Below are 22,723 nucleotides of genomic sequence, written 5' to 3' on the forward strand. Positions count from 1 at the left end.
AGCGCTTGTTGAGTAAACCTTGGTGACTATGGAGTTAGCGCTTGTTAAGTGAACCTTGGTGACTATGGAGTTAGCGCCTATTGTATAAACCTTGGTGAGTATGGAGTTAGCGCCTACTATTAGATAAACCTTGGTGACTATGGAGTTACCGCCTATTGTATAATCCTTGGTGACTATGGAGTTAGCGCCTATTGAGTAAACCTTGGTGACGATGTGACTTCGTGCCTGTTAAGTGAACCTTGGTGACTATGGAGTTAGTGCCGCTTGAGTAAACCCCCGGCGACTATGGAGTTAGCGTCTGATAACTATGGATTTAGTACTTGATAAATAAGCTTTGGCAGCAATGGAATTCGTGCTAATTCCTTACGAATAAATGAATGAAGGATAGTTGGTTCTTAGGGTAAAACCTTAAGAAGATAATGGATATGGGTAATTGGGTTGATTGTTTGGTGATTAAATATAATAATTATATTATTGTGGGTTGAAAACCCTATATGCTCACCAGGCTCCCAAGCCTGACGCACTCAGTTTTCTTTTCATTACAGGTAATGGCACAAGGGTATAAGTTGGTGGACTTGACGAGAGATTTTGGGATTATAGATCTGTAGTTATAATTAACTATTGTAAGATCTATTTTATATTGTTTATGCTTTTGGTCTGTAACGAACATGACATCCCGAGGTTTTATTATTTAATGAAAATACATTCTTTTCGAGAAATGTTTTGGTAAATGGTTATCATATTTTATTTTAGGAACAAATTCTGCAACCGTTTTCTTTAAACGATCACTCTGATTTATAAAACAATGCATAAACAAATCGGTCTTTTCTGGCCGTGAAATTGGGGATGTCACAGTTGGTATCAGAGCATTAGTTTAAGCGAACTAGGAAATTGTAGGAAATTTCTAGACTTAAACTTAGAATGCTAAGTAATGATTGTCAGGAGTGTGTCTAAAATATGTTAGGTAGTACACCTAAATTGACACAAGCACTAGTTTATTTTAGGAATGATGCCTAAAATGCTTTTATGTGCTAAATGTTTTGTGTGATAGCTATATTGATGCTATTATTTGTTCGGATCTATGGTCTGTTGCCGACCGGACCTAGAAACCTTATGTGTTTAGGATTCTAAGCGTATGGCTATGATATTAGAACTAGCATGTAAACGTTTCGGGGTGATAAGGAGATTTATACATTTATCGCAATTAAAGCTTTCTTATCTTAAAAATTCTCGCTTGGTACACCGAATGTCTGCTTGGAGGTACAAGGGGTCATGGTGAAGACTCGTAGGGAAATTGAGTAAATGTAGGAAATGAAGAAGGCTTATGATAGTGGATGACACCTATCAGAGGATATCGTAAGAGTGGTATCTTGCCTTTAGAGTATGTCTTATGAAATAAAAGTACGTTTAGAGGAGTACGGTACGTCTAAAATACACCTTCGATTGGAAGGATGATGGAACGATTGGTGAAATTCTTGAAGTTGTCTCATCGTCTGATATTTTCATCACCAATCGAGTTGAAGTAGAGTTGATGATTGAAGATTGAGCAATGAAAAAGTCCTAGTAGAGTCTAGGGAAATTGTTTATGATTACTTGGACACATTCGTATCTGTTAAATTGTTTTGTGATTTTCTTGTATGGTGACTTGGTCGACTACGGGACAATACTTGGGACGAGTATGAGTAGGTGTGAAAGGTAGTAGATGCATATACTACCGGAAGCACAGGACTCGCACTTGGATCGGGGAAAGTCACAAGGGTACCAAGAAGCTAGTGATTGATTCCATTTTATTCTGGTATGTCATTACCATTGTTTCGGTAATGACTAGTAAGATGGTTCTTATTCCGACCCTAGTGGTCATGTTTAATTTTGAGTTCGACTACGAGGAGTATGTTACGTGGTCTAGAGGACCAAGTTAGATGTAACATCTGACTTAAGTCAGAAGGTTGAAGTTAATGCGAATGATAGTGTCGCGCTCGTTGTTAAAAGAAGTTTGCAGGTAGAAGTGATACATGCTGAAATGTGATTATATCACATTAGAATATGAAGGAAGGTATATTCCATTCTGGAATTTAACTTTATTAAAGACCGAGTCTAAGCGTCGCATCGTGCGATGAGAGGTCAATAGAGCACGATCCATCAGTTTGTTACAATAGATAAAGGAAGGTATTTATCCTGAGAAGAAAAAGGATTCCACAATGAGGACTTATTTAGTAACTTGAAGGTTACGATTGAAAGTACAACATGGTACGATAAGCAGATGCATGATTTGGCATCTTCTGCGGTCAAGAAAGCCATAGAGTTAAATACTCTTTCGAGGAAACATAGAATTTATGGTTAATACTTAGGATGAAGAGATAGCGTATGTTATCATTATACAAGTTCTATTTTCGTTGATGATTCCAGGACATAATCATCCTAAGGGGGAGATAATTGTAACGCCCGTAGATCAGAGCTAGTCAATTTAGAGACGATAAGCGTCAAAAATGACTTTTTGATAAAAGATTATTTAGAATGAATAATCTTAACTAAGTTATAGTATATGTTACAAGGGTTCCGTACATATAAAGAACGCCGAAATCCAAGTTATAACGAAGAAGTTATGACCTGTCGAAGTTTCGCGACAGAACCGGCACGACACAGCGCGACGTAAAAAGTGAATTTACGTTAGAGCGATATTTAGCCTTAGCAATCTAAATGAAAGTCGTAGAATACGTTAAACCATGAGCGTGCATATAAAGAACGCCCAAATCTGACTTCGTATGAGGAAGTTATGATTTTTCGAAGTTTCGAATTAGCGGTATACTGCCCGAATACTCGATTTGAGACCGAGCGGTTTTTAGCCGAAACAATCTAAATGAGAATTGAAGATCTCATTAATTGTAGTAAAACGATAAAAAGATAGGCGAAAACGGAAGTCGGATGAAGAAGTTATGATTTTATAACGAAGTTTTCGTGTCCCGGCCTACTAAAAATAAATAATAAAATTAAACTCAAAATTAGCCGACGGAGTCTAAACGAAAGTTGTAGATCGTAGTCTCACCTACACGTGGATATAAAGAACATCGAAAACGGAGTTCGTATGAGGAAGATATGAATTTTAGAAGTTTATTAAATATTTTCGAAATTAAATTTAAATATAAATTTTCGATATTATCCAAGGGGGGAGTCACCGGGCTTATCTAGGTTACGCCCCACGTAAATCGGTCTTCCAGACCCTATAAAAGGAAGTCGAGTGCAACCGATTCAATTTCTCATTTCTCTTCTTTCTCTCGCGTTTTTGCATCGTTTTTCGTGCAAGAATTATCCCGAAGTCCCGGTATCATTCCCGAGCCCCGAAGCAAGTCCCGAGGCCCCGAAGATCCCGAGAAATGCGATTCCCGAGCCGAAGCTCTGCCCGCGAGAAGTTCGACTTTTGTAGAGATCTTCCAGATCTGCTGAGGATTACTACTTCTAGAAGCCGTAGTACTGTCCGATCATCTTCTAATCAAGTGAGTGTATACTACCTTTCATAAACACGATAATAATACAAGTATGGTTTGAGTGTATTAAGTATATTGTTGTTTATATGTGAGTGTGTAGTTACTTTCTTCTAAACACATAAATATGAAGTATTGCTATAAAATACGTTCTATGTGTTTTTATGTTTTTTTGTCTATTTGAGATGGGCATGGAAATTGGAGTTTTATACAGGTGTTAAATGATTTAAACTGTGTAAGTATTTATATCTATAGAATTGTTGGGTAGAACATAGGTAGATGGAATAGTTGGTGACTATGGAGTTAGCGCCTATTGTATAAGCCTTGGCGACGATGTGATTTTGTGCCTATTTGATGAAGTTTAGCGACTATGGAGTTAGCGCTTGTTGAGTAAACCTTGGCGACTATGGAGTTAGCGCTTGTTAAGTGAACCCTGGTGACTATGGAGTTAGCGCCTATTGTATAAACCTTGGTGACTATGGAGTTAGCGCCTACTGTTAGATAAACCTTGGTGACTATGGAGTTAGCGCCTATTGTATAATCCTTGGTGACTATGGAGTTAGCGCCTATTGAGTAAACCTTGGTGACGATGTGACTTCGTGCCTGTTAAGTGAACCTTGGTGACTATGGAGTTAGTGCCGCTTGAGTAAACCCCCGGCGACTATGGAGTTAGCGTCTGATAATTATGGATTTAATACTTGATAAATAAGCTTTGGCAGCAATGGAATTCGTGCCAATTCCTTACGAATAAATGAATGAAGGATAGTTGGTTCTTAGGGTAAAACCTTAAGAAGATAATGGGGATGGGTAATTGGGTTGATTGTTTGGTGATTAAATATAATAATTATATTATTGTGGGTTGAAAACCTTATATGCTCACCAGGCTCCCAAGCCTGACCCACTCAGTTTTCTTTTCATAACAGGTAATGGCACAAGGGTATCAGTTGGTGGACTTGACGAGAGATTTTGGGATTATAGATCTGTAGTTATAATTAACTATTGTAAGATCTATTTTATATTGTTTATGCTTTTGGTCTGTAACGAACATGACATCCCGAGGTTTTATTATTTAATGAAAATACATTCTTTTCGAGAAATGTTTTGGTAAATGGTTATCATATTTTATTTTGGGAACAAATTTCGCAACCGTTTTCTTTAAACGATCACTCTGATTTATAAAACAAAGCATAAACAAATCGGTCTTTTCTGGTCGTGAAATTGGGGATGTCACATTCCATGTATTTGTCTAGCTGATATCAAGAACAGAGGATTATATGATCCCTTATCTTAAATGGCGTATCGACATCTTCTCAGTTCCGAGAGACCTTGAAAGAGCTACGATTGTCGATCGGTTCCTGAAGTATTGCAGTTATAGTTATTAGACTTATCCAAGTGGGAGACTGTTGGATAAGGTGTCTGAGTCCATAACTATTTCTGCTAAGTACTTGACCCGACCTGGCATGGTCCATTTGGGTTGCATGGCACCATGCAATTGGATAAACTAAATGAGAGAAATAACACATATGATTTATTAATATATTATAAGTTCTAATATATTAATAATATTATTTAATTAGTTTTGATCAATAATTCATTTAGAATTAATTAAGTGATCAAAAGATAACTAATTAGATATATTGGTAGATTATGTAAATCTTCCATATCTTATATAGTGGGCTAAGAGGCTCCATGGATTATCTAGTTGGGTTCCACCCATAGGATGCTCCATGGATGGTCCATGGAGTTAACCCATGGATAAAGAAATGAAGAGTCATGGAGCATTAGGGTTTACCTAATGCAACACACTATATAAGCAATGTAACTCTCCCCAAAATCGATTACACACTAAGAAATAAGAGGGCTTGGCCGATTTTGCATGTGTTAGAGTATTCTCTCAAGTTTATTCTTTGCATTTGGTGTTATGTGAAGTATTTGAGGCATCACACTTGAGGTGCTAGGCACACAAGGTTTCAAGGAATACTTTCAACAACAAGGTATGTAGTTCTATCTTTTATACAAAGAAAATTGTACCCCATGTATGCTAGATAGGTTCATAACCTTGGAAATCAACTTTGCATGATAATTAGACAAACATAGATCCAAGGTTATTAGGGTTGCATGTACACTTAAGAAGTGTTAGAATGCTCAAAACCCATCAAATATAATACCAAACCAAACAAGATAATGCTATCATCTCGGGTAAGTCGGGACTGTTCATGGTTGTATCAAGGAGAGGATGTAGCCTGATCAACTACATTTCCTCCAAGGTACAACTATCACGTGTCCCGAGGAAATCGCGATGGTAGGAAAACCTAAAAACATACCCCTTTATCACCAAAAAGAGAACAGCAACTCAATCTATACGTCTTAGGAATGATATTATCATGTTTATACACCCTTGCAGACATCATGGCTGGTTTCCATTAACCCGGAGATCCTTATTTCCCTAATCAAGGGAATAACGGATGGTTGGAAGATTCCAAGGAGGAACCTGAAGAGGACCCCTAGGAGGAGTCTAAAGAGGAACCCGAGGAAGACCCCGAGGAGGAATCCGATAGGGAACCTGAGGCGGAAGCCGAAGGCGGACCTGCCGAGCCAGTGGTGGACCAGGAGGAAGAGGAAGCCGAAAGAGGTCTTGAGGAGGAACCCTGCGAAGACGAAGATGGTGATTCGGATGCAGAGTCCGAAGTCATCAACCGCCCTAATCTGGTTAGGGTGCCCATTTATCGGGTAGGCCCTACTGGTCCTACACCTCCCTGGGGTATCGACCTTTGGAGGTGGAGCAGACAGCAGGGGCAGCGACCGTAGACAGACTGACGAAGAGTGCCCACTTCTTCCGATTTCCAAGACTATATTCGCAAAGAAGTTGGAGGATATTTATGTATGAGAAGTGGAGGCTAGGAACGGGGGTACCAGTTTCGGTAGTCTCTGATAGGGATGTCCGGTTTACATCCAAGTAGTCAGCTACTAGAAGAAGTTCCATGAGGAATTGGGTACTCAGCTGCATTTTGGTACAGCGTATCATCCCCATACCGATGGCTAGAGCAAGACGATGATCCAAACACTGGAGGACATGCTCCGAGCATGCTTGTTGGATTTTGGAGGTAGTTGGGACACGTACCCCCCACTGGCAGAGCTTTCATGCAATAACAATTATCATGCCATTATCAACCAAGCTCAATTTGAGATGTTATATGTTCGGAGGTGTATAACCCAAGTTTATTGGGACGAGATTGGAGACCGGGTCATGGGGAGCACTGAAGTAGTGCTCAAGACTACCGGGCCGATTCATCAAGTGTGTGACCGGTTGCGCATCACACAGAGCCGTTAGAAAAGTTATGCTAACCGATGGCGATCAGATCTTGAGTTTCAAGTGGGGAATTTCGTGTTCCTGAAGGTGTCGCCCTAGAAATCGGTTATCAGGTTTCGGAAGAGGGGCAAGTTGGGGCCTCGGTATATAGGCCCGTTCAGGATCACGGCCCGGGTGGGCAAGGTGGCATATTGCTTGGATCTGCCAGAGGAGCTTAGCCACATTCACAATATCATCCAAGTGTCTCAGCTTCGGAAGTGTGTCATTGACGACTCCGTAGTTGTTTTGTTGGACGATATTCTGGTGGATGAGGGCTTGAACTACATCTAGAGGTTGGTTGCCATCTTAGATAGGAAGACGAAGGGTCTTTGGAACAAGGAGGTGATGCTGGTGAAGGTGCAATGGAAGCACCGAAGGGGCTCCAAATGGACCTTGGAGCCGGAGGAGGAGATCCGAGAGCATTATCTTAATCTATTCGCAGCTACGGACTTTGAGGACGAAGTCTAGTTCAAGTGGGGGAGAGTTGTAACACTCCAATTCAGGTATGACCTTGTAGCCCTTGAAGTATTTCAAATATGTCATAAGAAGCCCTTGAGTACGTTGGGCTTACTTATGAGTACGCTTAGCGTACTGGGCAAGAAGGATCGCGGAAGGGCAGCACGTACGCTGGACGTATGTGCTGGATATTCAAACCCTAAATTTCAGACTTGAGACCCATATAAACGCCCTTAACTCATTTGAGCCACACCTTAAACAGCCTCCTTCACTGTCAAATATCTCTGAAAACCTTAATACCATTTGTGAGTGCATTTTGAGCCTTAAGAGTGCATTTGTGGTCATTATAGTGTTCATTCAAGAAGGAGAAGTTGTCAAGGAAGCTTGGAGTGACATTTGGCTTCAAGAATCTGCATATAGTCGACCTTGAGGAGCTTCTTGAGGTATAAAACTTGAACTCTTCCATCTTAATCACTAGATCTAGCTAGGGTTTTCTAGTTTTGTCCCTTTCGTTGATTTTGGACCTCCTCTCGTGAGTTAAGCAACTCCAGAGGATGGAAATGATAGATCTGAGGTCCATTAGTCCTTTTGCACCATAAAAATGGAGTCTTGGTGGGAGTTTTGACCTTATGCATGGGTTAAGAACCTTATAATGGTCTTGATGGGGGTGTTGGGAACATATGAGGCATACAAAGGCATAAAGTTGCCAACTTTATGCCCTAGGTCGTCTTAATAAGCTTAGATCCTACTTTTAGACGTGAAGGAATCGAGTATTCAGAATTTAATGGAAAAAGTTCTTAATATGTTAGTATGTTGGGCGTAACCCGGTGTACGTTGCGCGTAAGTCCCATAGCCCAATACGATGCACGTACAAGGATGGTACGCTAAGCATATGCACCACAGATGGGCTTGGATCTATTTGGGCCTTTGAGCTGTTGGGCCTCATTTGGTTATTGGACCTTGTTGCATTTTGAAAATAGTGGGCCATTTTATCTGTTTTGGGCAATTGATGTTATGGTAGGGCCTTATTGGGCCAAGAGGCACATTAATGATTTTTGGTCATGGACTTTGGGCCCATTAACAAAGAAAGGATATTTGGGCCTTCATGGAAGGACTTGGGGTTTGGGTTTCCCTTTGATTTTGTGATGTCCTAACATGGATTAATATTATTGACCAGCACGAGAGGTTACGGATAATTAAGAGAGCAGTTTTGGATTCTTGGGACAAAGGTGAGTCTTCTCACCATACCAATGGGTCAAAGGCACCAAGGTCGGCCCATTTTATGATATGTGGTAAACTAGCTGTAGTAGAGATATGTGGTATGATAGATAACTTTATGCTAAGTTGTATGCCAGTGATTTCGTGATATTTGCATAAAAGACCATGGGGGAGCCCATGGCACTTGGATGTAAGACCATGTGGGGGAGCCTATGGCTATCCGACAGGTAAAGACCATGGGGGGAGCCCATAGCACTTAGGTGTAAGACCATGTGGGGGAGCCCCTGGCATCCTTATATAGGGATATGTGGTAGAGATAGCTTTTTAGCTAATGTTATGTGGTAGAGATAGCTTTATAGCTAATTTTATATGTTATGAGGTAGAGATAGCTTTATAGCTAATATGATATGTGTTATGTGGATTGTGTGTGGGGTATGCTCTAGGGAACTCATTAAGCATTAGCTTACAGTTTGTGGATTTCTTTCAAGTACATCTAATCCCAAGGGCAAAAGCAAGGCTTGATGGCGTGGCGTGCACTCTTTCACCGATGTTTTATGGGACACTCTGATGTTTTTGAATAAAGTTGTAATGAATGTGGATTTGAAAACTACTATTTTGGGATTTCATGTTTATTATAAATGTGTTTGATTAATTAAAACGATTTTTTTTGATAATTTGGGGTGTTAGATTCTTTTTTTGAGCATACCATGAAAAAAAACCAGAGTTCTCAACCACTTCAACCAACCACTTCACCTTAGATTTTTTAGCAATATTCGCTGCTTCAAGTTTCTCAAGATTATCAATTTTCTCAAGAATTTGTTTCCTTTCATTATGCAAATCTGTAGAAAACCTCCAACATCGATGGAGTAATCAATATCATGTATCTGGGACTCTAATTGTAATTTATGTGCATCACGCACCTCCTTAACCCGAGAACGCCATTCCAATTTCGATTAACAACAAAATCCTTGACACACCCCTATCAAATCATCAAACCCATCCAAAAGCATCCAAGAATTATAGAACTTACAAGGAGTTGGACCATAATCGACCTTATAATCATGAATCAAGATAGGACGGTGATCAGACGACTTCCTATCCAACATTACCACCTGCAAATCCTGGAACCTATCAAAAATCGACTCCGATACCAAGAACCGATCCATTTTATTAAGGTTGACATTTTTAGGATCAACCCTAGTGAAAATTTTCCCAACCATCAGAACATCCACCACACTTATATCATCGATAAAGTCATTGAAATCTCCAGCGCAAGCATGACAAAAGATAGACCTAAATCTCTCATCTTCACCTCTAACCGCGTTGAAATCACTAAAAATAATATAATCCCCCCTTTTCACCGAATAAATGCAGAAATATAATTTCATAATTGTTGTTTTCCACAGAGTGTTGAAGCACATAAGTGTTCTGATGGAAAACGTAGGTTACAAAAATTATATGCACTAAGCGGAAAAACATTTAACAATTAAATGATTAGGGCACATGCAACCTATGAAGGATCTATGTCATTCAAGTAAAGGAAACATACTATGAACTATCAAAACTACAAAACTGCTTTTCTAAATATGAATTCATAAGATGAAATATATACCTTATTGATGGTGTAAGCAAACAATCAAGAAACCCTTTGTTGATCTTTTGGAAGCAAGCACCACAAGTGTCGTGCCTCTAGTGCTTCGCACGCAACACAAGCAAGAAGGATAATGAGGAGAGAGGAGGAGGAAGATCATAATTTCAGCCTATACTCACTAAGGTATGAGTGGCCGAAAATCATAGCCCTAGAGGCCTTTATATAGTTAAGTCAGGAAACCCTAGTTAAGTCCAAACTCAATATAATAATATTATCTTAAACTAGGTAATTATCCAGCTTCCTATTTATCCACATGGGATATTCTAGAAACCCTAAAATATCCCTTGAAACCTTCCATATCCTCAAGGAGGGTTCTAGAATGCCTCTTGTTCAAGTATAGAACAATTGCACTTCAGTCCTTGCACTTTCAATTAATTCTTTTTATCACTAAATTAATTACTATTAATTTTTGATTAAATATTAATTAAATATTACTATTTCTATTTAATATATTATTTCCATAACATATCAACAAATTATTTATTTCCATTTATTAATCAAATAGTAAATCTATCTCTATCTCCAAAAATATCATGTTCATTGCTTGGTTTGAAGGCAACCAAAAAGGATTGTGCTACTATCAATTCAAGTTTAAACCAATTATAGTTATGGTCTTACACACCTAATCCAACAGTCTCCCACTTAGATAAGTATTTAACTATAATTTCTAGTATTACTTCTAAACTGATCAGCAAATTGTAGCTTCCAAAAGCCATTGTCGAACTCTAACCCAGTCAGTTACATGTCCTAATATAAGTGATCATATAATCCTCTGTTCTGCAAGATATCATTCGAACATGAGACATGGAATAGAATCAATCTCATTATCTAATACTTTGTTTCTCGATTTCTGATTTGTAATGACATAGAACTTCTAATCGAACACTTTAATTATGTCCTGGTCGGGCCCGACACTATAAGTCAACACCAAATCACCGAAGGGCCCAAAGATATTGCTTTTCCCGTTAAGGAAAAAGGAAAAAATAAAATTTAACTTATACGCTTGCACCATTTACTCATCAAATCATGCACAATAATACATTTTATAAAATCAAGTTACTGATGCGTTTACGTATCATCAATGCACAACTTATTTGTAAACCGCAACTCATATATCTCCTTTTCAAGACTATAAGATATTATTGCCTCAAAATTACTCGTGATAAATTCCATGAAGTAATTCTTTGAGCATGGGTTAATCCAATACTTAACTCTCCATTTCAAAGTACTCATTAACTTTGCAGCAATACCATTGCTATGTCTAAAACACTTTAGAGCATCTACAATTCAATTCATGACAGTATTAATTCACCACTTACTTCCAAAAGTATGATTAACTTTGGAGTTTTGAATAATTGAATTATTCAGGAAGTAAAACATGCAAAATGAAACACAATAATAAAAAAAATGACAAAAGGTAGTAAACAAACTCATAAATAATTCTCTATTATTTTATCACCAAAAGTCAATTACATTTACTTTGTTACAAGTTTCAACTAACTATCTAAATACAAATACTAATATCATCTTTAAACTGATGCTCCTAGCATGTTGAACGTGTTTGACCCTACTCAGACCCTTTGTGAGGGGATCTGTAGGATTCTCTTCTGATGATATCCTCTTCACAATGAGGTGACCTTCTTCTACCCTATTTCTAATGAAACGGTATTTTTGTCGATATGCCTTGATCTGCCATGATCTTTCGGTTCCCTAGTTAAGGCAACCACTCCTTGATTATCACAAAAAAATTCCATTAGCTCCTTGATGGTTGGAACAAATCCAAGGTCACTAATGAAGTTCTTCAACTGGATTTCCTCTTTTGATGTTTCGCTCACCGTTATGTACTCTGATTCACAGGTAGAATTAGTCGCCATCTCTTGTTTGGAACTTTTCTAGGTTACGACTCCTCCATTTAAGGTAAACACCCATCCAGATTGAGAACGGGAGTTGTCTTTGTCTGTTTGAAAGTTAGCATCACCATACCCAATATCTCTCAATGTATCACTGCCACCAAGAACAAGAGCCCAGTCCTTAGTTCTCCACAAATAATTTAGAATATTCTTAACTGCTATCCAATAAGCTCTACCTTGATTTCCCTGATAACGACTAAACATGCTCAAGGAAAAATCCACATCATGATGATTACATGTCATAGCATACATGAGAGATCCAACGAAAGAAGCATATGGAACCCTAGTCATATTTGCTATCTCAACATCAGTACTCCAGGTTGAGTCTTACTCAGTCTGCTATTACTCTGTATAGGCAGTTCTCCCTTCTTGGAATTGTCCATACTAAAATGTTTCGGCACCTTTTCCAAGTATGTACTTTAACTAAGTCCAATTAGTCTTTTACTCATGTCTCTCAAAATCCTTATCCCTAGAATATAAGCAGCCTCTTCGAGATCCTTCATATCAAAACAATTTCCAAGCCAAGACTTAACATCTTGCAAAGTTGGAATGTTGTTTCCTATAATAAGTATGTCATCAACATACAATACTAGGAAGGTTACTATACTCCTACTAGCTTTGATAAATACACAAGATTCATCTTCACTTCTAGAGAAGCCAAACTCTTTAATCTTCTCGTCAAAGCAAAGATTCCATCTACAAGAATTTTGTTTCAATCCATAGATGGATTTATCAAGCTTACAAACTCTATTTGGATACTTTGCATCTACAAAACCCTCTGGCTAACTCATGTAAACTTCCTCAGCCAACTTCCCAATAAGGAAAGCGGTTTTGACATTCATCTGCCGAATTTCATAGTCATGAAACACAGCTATGGTGAGCATTATCCTAATATATTTAATCTTAGCTACTGGTGAGAAGGTCTCATCATAATCAAGCCTTGGGGTTTGAGTAAAGCCATTGGCAACCAATGGATCCTTGAAGGTGTGTAACTTTCCATCCATATCGTTCTTCTTCTTGAAGATCCATTTGCACCCAACTATCCTATGACCTGGTATATTATCAACGAAATTCCAAAGTTGGTTGTCATACATTGACCTGATCTCGTTATCCATTGCCTCTTGCCATTTGTCAGCCGTAGGGCCTACCATTGCTTCCTTGTAGTTAGTCGGTTCTGATGGGTTTTAGCCATAAGAACTTTCCTATGTGCGCAAGCAAAACCCTAATGCTCGGATCTAGGCTTTCTAATTAAACATGCTTTGAATCCAAGACTTCTAATAACTAATTAGGAATAAGAACAATACTAAATCAGATCTAGAATCATACCTTTGAATCTCTTGTTTGACCTTGTTGTCTTGGAGCTCTAGAGTCACAATTGTCACTCCTCTAATGGCTTACAAACACCAAATAGCAAAGAGGATGAGTTGAGAGAGAGGAGAGGGGAGGAAATCGGCCAGGGGTTCTCTACTATTGATCAAGTGCCGATTTCCCTTTGCCATAGGGTCTATTTATACTTGTAGACTCCTTAAGGGTTACAGCTTAAACCCTAATTGGATAATCTTCTTTTAAAGCAATCCAAATCCATTCCTTAGATAGGCTTGGACGATTTGAAGCCATCCATAGCTTCTAGAATCCGTCCACTGTCTATCTAATATGGATTTATAGTCTAAAGTTTAACTATCAAACAATTGATAGTTTATACCCTTTTATTTAATTAATCTCTTTAAGTCACCAAATTAATTTATGACTTATATTAATCAAATAACAACATTATTATTCTTTATATTATTCTCATAATATATATTAATTATATTTATTCTCTCATAATAAATCATCCTATCAAGTTGCTATGGTGAAGGCAACCCAAAAGGACCATGCAAAACTGGGTCAAATACCTGCCTAATATAGTTGCAGCCTTAGACACTATTCCAACAGTCTCCCACTTGGATAAGTCTAGTAACTATATGCCCAAGTACAATTCGATTTGCAATCGTAGCTCTCTAAGACACTGTCAAACTCTGATCTAATCAATCTTGTCCTTTAGATAAGGGATCGTACAGTCCTCTGTTAGATATCATGCTGACAATCCTATGGAATGGTTAGTGAAGCATTTAGGTTTCTCGATCTCCGATTTATTCGACATAGAACTTAATCGAACACATCAATTCAGTTCTGACCAGGCCCGACACATAAGTAAAATCAAATCATCGAGCGGCCGAGAGATCTCTTTTACCCTCTTAGATAAAAGTTACAGATAAACTTCGACTTATATGCATTTACTTATTCATTAATCAACTATACACAACAATGCGTTTTATAACACCGAGTTACTGATGCGTTTTCGCATTATCAATGTACAATCAATTAACAAATAACAAACCATATATCTAGTTTTAAGACTACATGATATTATCGTCTTGCGATCACCCTTTTATATCATATTCCATAAGGTGATTCCAGCAAGCGTGTGTTTGTTCCAATGCTCAAAACTAGTTCATAAGCACTCATGAACATTGCAGCAACCCTTTGCTATGTCTAACACCATTCAGACAATCTACATACCGATTCATGACAATCTTCATTCATATCTACTTCCAACATATGAACGATTGTGGACAATTTGAATAATTCGTTAAACTCAATTATTCTCGAAGTCAAAACATGCAAAGTGAAAGAATAGTTAAACAATTAACACAAGATAGTAACATTACTCATAAATAAAACTCCTTTATTTAATCATTAAATGTTAATTACATTTATCTATTACACGTTTCTAATACTATCTAATATATGCTAATATCATCCTTCAGCCCAATACTCCTAGCATGCTGCAAGTGCTTAACCCTACTCAGTCCCTTCGTAAGCGGATCTGCTAGGTTATCTTCTGATGATATCATCTTCACTATGAGTTGTCCTTCTTCTACACGATGTATAATAAAGTGGTATTTTCTGTTGATATGTTGAGATCTACCATGATCCCTCGGTTCCTTGGTCAGGGCAACCGCTCCTTCATTATCACAAAAAATCTCCATGGGCTCCTTTATGGCAGGTACAACTCCAAGATCACCGATGAAGTTTTTCAGCCATGTTGCCTCCTTCGACACTTCGCTCATTGCAATGTACTCTGATTCGCACGTTGAATCAGCTATGGTTTCCTGCTTGGAACTTTTCCATGTCACTGCTCCTCCATTCAGGGTAAAAACCCAGCCCGACTGCGAACGGTAGTTGTCCCTGTCGGTCTGAAAGTTGTTGTCACTATACCCTCGCACCTTCAAGTCATCACTCCCTCCGAGGACTAAGAACCATTCCTTCGTCCCCTGAAGGTACTTAAGGCTATTCTTCACCGCAATCCAATGGGCTCTTCCAGGATTCCCTTGATATCTGCTAACCATGCTCAAAGCAAAGGCTACATCAGGGCGAGTACAAGTCATAGCATACATGATTGAGCCAACCGCGGAAGCGTATGGTACTCGACTCATTTCTGCTATTTTAGCTTCGGTACTCGGACTTTGAGTCTTACTCAACTTGGCATTACTTTGTATCGGTAATTCTCCCTTCTTCGAGTTTTCCATACTAAAACATTTTAGTACCTTCTCTAAGTAAGTGTTCTGACTAAGTCCTATTAGTCTCTTACTTCTTTCTCTTACTATCCTTATTCCCAAAATGTAAGAAGCCTCTCCGAGGTCCTTCATAGCGAAGCACTTCCCAAGCCAGGACTTAACTTCTTGCAGAGTCGGGATGTCGTTTCCTATGAGTAATATGTCATCGACATATAGAACGAGGAAGTTGACTATACTCCCACTGGCTTTGACATATACACATGATTCATATTCGCTTCATACAAATCCAAACACTTTGAATTTCTCATCGAAGCAAAGATTCCATCTGCGAGACGCTTGCTTAAGTCCATAAATGGACTTCTCAAGCTTACACACTCTATTCAGATGCTTCAGATCCACAAACCCCTCTGGCTGAGCCATGTAAACATCCTCAGCCAACTTTCCGTTAAGGAAAGCGGTCTTGACATCCATTTGCCAAATCTCATAATCATGAAATGCGGCAATCGCTAGCATCACTCTAATAGATTTTATCTTCGCAACTGGTGAGAAGGTCTCATCATAGTCAACTCCGAGAGTTTGAGTAAAGCCCTTCGCAACCAATCGAGCTTTATATGTGTGTACGTTTGCATCCACGTCGGTCTTCTTCTTGAAGATGCATTTGCACCCAACGGTCTTACGTCCGGGCACATTATCAACCAAATTCCAGACTTGGTTATCATACATGGATTGGATCTCGCTATCCATTGCCTCTTTCCATTTCGCAAACTCTGGGCCTGCCATGGCTTCCTTATAGCTATTAGGTTCATCATGATTTATTAGTGTACCATCACTAATATACGTGTCCCCTTCGGTAGTAATATGAAAACCATAAAATTGGGGATGAACTCTAACTCTATCAGAACGTCTAAGAGGTAAGGACTCGTCAATCGGTTCAACCAGAGTTTCCTCCTCGGGTTGAGTGCCAGCGGTAGAGGTTCCTTCATCTATCGACTCTTGAATTTCTTCAAGCTCGATTTTCCTCCCACTGTCTCCTTGGCCTACGAGTTCTCACTCTCGGAAAACTCCTCTCCTCGCAACAAAGACAACATTGTCCTTCGGTCTATAGAAGAGATATCCAAAGGATTTATGCGGGTATCCGATGAAAATACATCGCTCACTTCCAGGTTCGAGCTTGTCGTGAGTATCTCGTCTTACGGAAACCTCACAACCCCAAACCTTCATATGTGCTAACGAGGGAGCTTTCCCTGTCCACATCTCGTGAGGTGTTTTGGCAACCTTCTTAGTAGGGACTCGATTAAGGATATGGGCGGCAGTCTCTAAGGCATACCCCCAAAAAGAGATAGATAGTGAAGCACAACTCATCATAGATCGAACCATATCCAATAAGGTTCAATTGCGCCTTTCTGCCACACCATTCAGCTACGGTGTCCTAGGAGGCGTCAATTGTGAAACTATTCCACACTCCTTGAGATAATCATGGAATTCAAGACTTAGGTACTCTCCTCCTCGATCGGATCGAAGCATCTTGATTTTCCTGCCCAATTGATTCTCCACTTCATTCTTTAACTCTTTGAACTTTTCAAAGGTTTCTAACTTTTGCTTGATTAAATAGATATACCCATATCTACTATAATCATCGATAAAGGTCACGTAGAAGCGGTTCCCATCCTTCGTGGTTGATCTAAATGGTCCACATACATCGGTATGTATTAGATCCAATAGACCTTCACCCCTTTCACACGTACTCGTGAAGGGTGATTTAGTCATCTTTCCAAGTAAACAAGACTCACACATGTCATCTTCCCTAAGGTCGAATGACTCCAACACTCCATCCTTTTGGAGTTGGGCTATGCGTTTCTTGTTGACATGTCCAAGACGACAATGCCACAAGGATGCTTTATCCATACTAGTGGAAGAATCTATATTCAAAACATCATTTCTTAAGTTATCAATAATCATAACAGTTTCATAAATTCAATTACATGGTATAGCTTCAAAGTAAAAGACACCATTTAGATAAACCAAAATAGAACCATTCTCATTATTAAAAGAAAATATAAAACCTTGTCTAAACAAACCATGAAATGAAATGATGTTTCTAGCCATTTCTAGTGAATAGAAACAATTGTTCAAATCTAAACATAAATTATTCCTAAGCACTAAAGAATACACTCCAATCTTGGTCACAGGCGACGATCTTTTGTTCCCCATGATTAGACTGATCCTTCCTTGCTCCACATCCCTACTTCTTCTTAGTCCTTGCACATTAGAACAAATGTGATAACCACAACCGGTATCAAGAACCCAAGAAATAGCATGATTAGAATCGTTAGATTTAATTGTGTATATACCTGCGAAAGATGGCTTGATCTTTCCTTCCTTGATGGCTTGCAGGTACTCTAGGCAGCTTCTCTTCCAATGTCCTATCTTGTGGCAGTAGTGGCACTCTGCCTCCTTAGGGTTAGGGTAAGGCTTAGCGGGATCAACTTTGGTCCCACTAGAAGAGGCACCATCTCGGGCTTTAACCTTGCGATAGTTCTTAGACGAAGCCTTCCTCTTCTTTTCCTTTCCGTGACCAATAGCCAAGACAGGAGCAGCGGGTGGATTGGGAGTTGGTGCAACAGACTTGTCTTTGAAGTTGCTCTCAACAACCCTCAAGAGACCTTGGAGTTTGCTTAGGGTGACCTCCTCTTTGTTCATGTGGTAGGTCATCCTAAATTGATTGTACATCGGAGGCAAAGAGTGAAGCATCATGTCGATTGCCAAGTCTTCCCCAAAGTCAACATTTAACTTGCGAAGGCGGTCGACATACCTTTGAATCTTTTGCAGGTGCATGGTAAGAGATTCTCCATGACCCATCTTAGCAGAAATCATGTTAGTGAAAATCTCATAACGCTCTTGTCTCGCGTTCTGGTGGTATCTCTCCAATAAGTCTTGATGCATCTCGTACGGGTACATGTCCTCATAGGACTTTTGGAATTCGGAGTTCATGGTGGCTATCATGATGCAATGTACCTTCGTTGCATCACGCTCATGGGTTTCAAAAGCGGTAATTTCAGCCGGAGTAGCGATCTCAGGGTTGATCTTCTCGAGCTTCTCATCGAGGACATACTCCTTATCCTCATAGAGAGCAATGGTGCGAATGTATCTTATCCATTCGCTAAAGTTCGTTTCATCAAAGGTGACCTTTTGGCAAAGGCTCATCAATGTGAAAGAACTAGAAGCAGCGTTGTTTGTGTTCGACATCTACAAATAGAAAGGACAAAGATAGATTAGAAAATGAATCCCTAATTATCACCCAATAAGAAAAATTAGGGCTAGGATCCAACAACAATATTTACATATTAGAAAAGGGATGTCGTAATCTAACATGCAAATAATATGAAGGTAAGTGAATGACGATTCACTAATTCTCCACCACAAAACTTAACTATTAGTCCTAAATGTATTGAGAATTCCTAGGTTCGGATGAGATTCATTGAAACTATTCAATGGCATGTTTAAATCTCGATATGCCCCTCTTGTTTGTGACTGGGATACCAAGGATCACAAAGCGGGTGTGAATTACCATGCAAATTCACATGGTGCCTTCATTATAACGATCACCTATTCGATGTGCCGGTAAACCACACACGCTCCATCGAACTATGATAAACAATGAATCACCCTTTGCCACCTTTGCTTAGAACCACTTAGTGTGCCGGTAAACCACACACGCTCCACTAACTTCTTAGCAAGGGTGAAAAGTGTAATTTCATGGGATTGCATCAATTCACTTTTCCTAAAGTAACTAAGATTGGGAAATTTTAAAAAAAGTGTAGTTACTTTGTATTACTTATTATACTTTTAATGAGAGGATGAGGTTGCCCTATCCTACCCGTTCGGCTAACGACCCTCCACCGATCAAGCAAGCGGTGGGTGTGAGTGTACACCCATTAAGCGCCATTTTATAGGCCGCAACCTTATACCCACCTTATAGATCTGCTTCGTCAATGAGGCCTACTAACGGTAAGACTAGCATTTTAGTTATATATATATATATATATATATATATATATATATATATATATTAATCTTGTAATATTATATTAGTATAGGGTTGTATTTTAAACATTTTAAAATCTAGGGTTTGAAATTTAAATTGTCTAAATTAAAACTTTTAATCATAAAATATAAATTTCAAAACTTGATGACAAGTTTTAAAACATTTAAAACATGGAGGATCAAATAACAAATAATTTCAATTAACACTTAATTCCCTAAGTATCTTTATTTGATTTATTCAAGATTTCATGCAAGATAATTACCAAATTAATCAAAATAATTAATTAATTATCATATAAGGAAATTAAATATTTTATTATTTGATAAATATCTTTAATTAGATCAAGATAATAGTCATATATATAAAAAATCAGATTAGGGTTGATCTAATATGATTAAGGTAAGTTTCCATAAGATAATCAGGAAGAAATCCCGAATCTGGCCATTCCTGACGCTTGGACTCGCCGAGTGCACCATGGTACTCGCCGAGTCAGGCCTACTCGCCGAGTCCACCATGGGACTCGCTGAGTCCATGACTCAGAAACACAAAAAATCGAATTTTGCAGTTAAGAACCAAACAATCAAGCAACAATTTAATAGAAACCAAGCTAGGCTCTGATACCACTAATGGGTTTTAGCCATAAGAACTTTCCTATGTGCGCATGCAAAACTCTAATGCTCGGATCTAGGCTTTCTAATTAAACATGCTTTGAATCCAAGACTTCTAATAACTAATTAGGAATAAGAACAATAATAAATCAGATCTAGAATCATACCTTTGAATCTCTTGTTTGACCTTGTTGTCTTAGAGCTCTAGAGTCACAATTGTCACTCCTCTAATGGCTTACAAACACCAAATAGCAAAGAGGATGAGTTGAGAGAGAGGAGAGGGGAGGAAATCGGCCAGGGGTTCTCTACTATTGATCAAGTGCCGATTTCCCTTTTCCATAGGGTCTATTTATACTTGTAGACTCCTTAAGGGTTACAGCTTAAACCCTAATTGGATAATATTCTCTTAAAGCAATCCAAATCCATTCCTTAGATAGGCTTGGACGATTTGAAGCCATCCATAGCTTCTAGAATCTGTCCACTATCTATCCAATATGGATTTACAGTCTAAAGTTTAACTATCAAACAATTGACAGTGTATACCCTTTTATTTAATTAATCTCTTTAAGTCACCAAATTAATTTATGACTTATATTAATCAAATAATTGTTGGATAAGGTGTCTAAGTCCATAACTTATTTGGTATATACTTGACCCGACCCGGCATGGTCCATTTGGGTTGCACTTCACCCGAACTATTTATGGATAATTTTATGAGAGTTATACACATATGTTTATTAATATATTATAACTTATAATATATTAATATGAAGTCATGTTATTTAATTAGTCTTAGTGTTAAATTAATTATGAATTAATTTAGAGATTAAAAGGAAGACTAATTAGATTGTGGGCTATTGGTTTTATATAGTGTGGGCTAACACTCATTTGTTAATGGGCTAGGCTTGTATGGAAGTCCATGGATGATCCATGGAGCTTTTAACCCATGGATCCTTGGAAAAGGAAAGGTCATGGGTTATTAGGGTTTCACCCTAACCATGCACACTATATAAGCATGCTTATGTTGCATGAAATAGCCACTAGTGGCACTAGTTGTGTGAGACTTTGTGTGTGGCCGATTTTATAGTGTGTAAACACTCTCTCAAAGTTTTCCAAGAGTTTGTGGTGATTTGTGATTCCATTTGAGGCATTCACACTATTGGTGCTTGGCCCTCAAACTCCTTAGGAATCAAACTCATCATCAAAAGGTATGTAATCTCATCTAATTCTTTTATGTTTAAAAGTACCCCATGCCATGTTAGATAGGTTATGAACCTTGGAAAATTATTATTTTGCATGTATTTAGACAAACATAGATCCAAGTTTTATTAGGGTTGCATGCACACTTAGGAAGTGTTAGATTGCTCAAAACCCAACAGTGGTATCAGAGCCTAGGCTTGCTTGTTTGAATACTTGATGCAAATTGTTGAAAATCGAAGATTTTATGCTGTCTGCACAGCTGACTCGCTGAGTCCATGAAGGGACTCGACGAGTCCAAGGCAAAACTCATCCAACTCGGCGAGTTGGTTCATGCACTCGACGAGTTGGACCCCCAGACAGCATATCTTCGAGTTTTGGAGCTGGAATTGGTCTAGAATCATTACCTTAAACTGTTTTGGACACATAAAACCTGTTTTTGATATGGTAATGATGATGGTGGACCAATTTCAAAGTTATAATCAAAATTTCAAGTTTATATGTGTTCATATGATTCTTGAAATTGTTGATGTGGATGTTCATGTTCATATGAGTTTTGTTAGATCATAGGAATTATTTGCAAATTGTTTGTTAGTTAATTCTTGATCTTAATGTGTTTTAATGAAATTCTTAATTTGTCCTCAAGTTATGGAATTCCAAGTGTTTTTCTTTTAAATATTTTTTAAGAAGTTTTAGGTTACATTTTCTTGAAGAGTTTTTCCCATAAATGCTTTTATGGACTTCATAACTTGTCCTCAAGTTATGGATTTCCAAGACACTCTTCATTAAAAGTTTTAAACACTTAATTAAAACTCATAAGTTATGAATATCCAAAAGTTTTTGAATTGTTCAAAACATGCCCTCAAGTTTTGGAATTTGTAAAGTCTCACACAAACTTTAATTCCATACCCTAGAAGTTTTAAAAGTTAAAATTCTACCCTTATACTATTATAAGATTAATGGTTAATTATTATATATATGTATAAGAACAAGTCATTTTACCGTTAGTAGGCCTCATTCACGAAGCCGGTCTATAAGGTGGGTATAAGGTTGTTGCCTATAAAATGGCAACTTAATGGGTGTCCACTCTCACCCACCGCTTGCTTGACTGGTGGAGGGTCGTTAGCCGAACGGGTAGGACAATGACTTTAAATTCTCATTAAAAGTATAATGATTATTATAAAGTAACTAAATGTTTTATTTAATTCCCAATCTTAGTTATTTTAGGAAAAATGTGAATTTGGTGCTAG

The sequence above is a fragment of the Lactuca sativa genome, chromosome 3, assembly GCF_002870075.4.
Source record: "Lactuca sativa cultivar Salinas chromosome 3, Lsat_Salinas_v11, whole genome shotgun sequence".
In the NCBI taxonomy this organism is placed as follows: Eukaryota; Viridiplantae; Streptophyta; class Magnoliopsida; order Asterales; family Asteraceae; genus Lactuca; species Lactuca sativa.